This window comes from Setaria viridis, chromosome 2 (assembly GCF_005286985.2).
Source record: "Setaria viridis chromosome 2, Setaria_viridis_v4.0, whole genome shotgun sequence".
Lineage (NCBI taxonomy): Eukaryota > Viridiplantae > Streptophyta > Magnoliopsida > Poales > Poaceae > Setaria > Setaria viridis.
The window spans coordinates 2,210,362-2,213,032 of NC_048264.2; the positions used below are offsets into that span (position 1 = coordinate 2,210,362).

The 2,671-nt window shown below is 43.9% G+C and overlaps 1 long non-coding RNA gene across 1 annotated transcript; it reads right to left on the reverse strand.

Moving 5' to 3' along the window:
• Positions 1 to 205: 205 nt before the first annotated feature.
• On the reverse strand, positions 206 to 1,123 carry LOC117843070 (uncharacterized). Its single transcript, XR_011897517.1, has 2 exons — positions 783 to 1,123; positions 206 to 597 (listed from the first exon to the last, which is right to left on the reverse strand). It is a non-coding gene; the product is annotated as an uncharacterized lncRNA (long non-coding RNA).
• Between the last annotated feature and the right edge of the window lie 1,548 nt (positions 1,124 to 2,671).

Consider the following 2,671-nt stretch of genomic DNA (forward strand, 5'->3'; position numbering starts at 1 on the left):
TTCAATACCATTTTGGCACACGTGAGAGCAAAAGGTGTGGCTTCAAGGGCGATAATAATTAGGTCAAATCCGCCAGTGACGGGAATGACATAGCTGATACCAAGGTAAAAGGTCCAGACACCCTGAACAAGCAGCTGAAATGGAGGACCTACGTTTCCACCTTCTCTATCATCGACAGCAACTACTGCACTGGTATTGATCATGATGATCTGAACAAGGGATGCCCATATTACAACCAGGACCGAGTTTATTCCTGGTTGGCAGTCTGCAAACAGGACCATGTCACGCTTGAGTATGAAGAGGGCACTGTTCCCGGCGCCCATGGAGACAACAGTGGAGATGACAGGCAAGAACAGGGTCGTGGCTCCGAGGAAGATAATAAACCTGGTGCAGCGGTGGTGGCTGTAGCGCTGGCCGTAGATGCCTATCCCGACTATGACTCCAGCCAGGACGGCACTGATGAGCAGGAGTGAGTTCATAAGCCACATCTTCTCTCCCAAGCTCTTGTCGATTGAGGACGCCATATGGGCATCGCATGTAATCTCCGGTGCAGCGTAGGAGCAGTTTATGGTGGAATTCCCTCCAGCCATGGGCCAGCTGATTTAATTCCCATATGCCAAGATTAGAGCAAGTTGTTGGTACAAGCACACAAAGGAACTAATCACACTGGAATGGAAACTAAGGCATATAAGGTGTTCAACATATGTGATGACTTCTTACTAGCATCATGCAATCTCTGCTTAATTCTAAACAGAAAACAGAAATGCATAGAAATATTTTACCGTAAGGTGGAGATCTAGCTGACTGACACCAGTTCGATACGGCTGCCTGCCCGCTCTCGGAATAATGTGTTTCCTTATGGATGGTTAGTGTTGCTCAATCCTGCAGTTTCATCTTTATTCTGTCGCCCAAGTACGTTGGGTTTCCTCCACATGTTTTTTTTCCTGAATGCGCTTGCTTTTTCCTGCTCCCTATCTTTGCTTTTGATGCTTATATGGTTGCTCGCGAATATGTTCCTTTCTTCCAAAGCTGCCCGTCGTAGTCATATATAGTAACACCATTCATCATTTTCTCCGCTCTGCAATAATGTCTGTTCATGGTATGCCTGGGAAACGAATTACTGTTTTCCTTTCATATTTAAGGTAATTGGAAGATGGAGCTAACAAGTCCATCATCGGCTAGTAAATTAAGAGCCCATTAACTATAACCACAATTAACTATAACCACAACCGAGCGACGTAGACCAAAAGTTTCCACTACTATGGTATATTGAGCTAGCTAGGGTATTATAGCTATAGTTAGCTTTGATAATCACATGAATGGGTAATTTAGAATAGTTACTTTTTAGAATATTTTCATAATGACATATATAGGTGCTAAATAGCAAATATGCCCATACGTTGTAACGGGGAATAACAAACTTGCATTTAAACTTTTTTCGCATGGGCAAGCTACAAAACATAGTTCCAATTCATGTGAAACCATATAAGAACACTACAAACGACTATGTAGTCTACATAAAACAAAAGAGATGACAAGGCTTCACATATGAACCCCAATGTCGAAGATGAGAGAAATAGGAGAGAATAACTGTGAACTGCAAGATGAGATAAATAAATTCGCATCCAATACTCACCGTCTTGATGGTAATATCATCCATGCCCTTTAGTTTCTGCACAAGGCTTCAACTAAATTGGCTTGTTCGAGTCGAATATATTGCCTATGGACTTGTACTATGTTGGTCTCAAGGGATTTGAGCACAACGGATGGAGTGGGAAAAACACTTGTAATCTCTTGAAAACCATCAGTTGGTGTTTACAACTGGGTAGGACTCCCCTTTTGTAGTGACCCGTAGGTCATTTTACATTTCAAAAATGTCTTTCCTCACCTACTACATTCCTAGGATATGCCATACATAAATGTCATTGGGGTAACGTGTGCAAATTGAATTCTTCTATGTAGTCATGCTTCTCATGCCTTCATGTAGTCATGCTTCTCACGCCTTCATGTAGTCATGCTTCTTACGTCTTCATGTAGTCACGTTTCTCACGCCTTTGTGTACTTAACCTCGAGACTTCTTCTCTGTGCCAGATTAAGCCTTCAGCTTTGCACCCTTAGCCTCGCGCTGAAAGAGCTCCTTAACCTTGTGCCTTCAACCTCGAACGCGAGATACATGTCCAACCTCGTGGCGTCTAGTTCAGTTCCGGTCCTAAGTAAAAAGCATAGTGAAAAGCTCAGTGTTCAAGACTAGCTTCGAACACTCAAGGGTAAGTTAATTTATAACTTAGCCATCAGCCAATAACTGTTAGCTTCAAAGTCAAAGTAACAAAAAAGTTGCGAGGTTAACCGAGTTTATACGGTTGTTCAGAACCTGCGAGGTTAACTGAGTTTTATTTGTTGGCCCTGATCTTGCAAGGTTAGGAAGTTTCTGCCTACGATCGTCGCTCGAGGTTGTTCGGTTTTTGGGCGATCCCCAACAGTAGCCCCTCGTGGGCGAGGGTCGACTCCAAAGGTCTAAACCCGCGACCAAGGATCGCTCTACCAAAAAACGTCACCCTCGAGCGTCGGACGAGAGATGAGCCAACGGTTACTTTCTGCGCCTTACATGTCAACTTTTGATTGGTTGACGCTTCGGCTTCGGTTCAAGGTTCGAGATGCCCGTTCGCGCCCG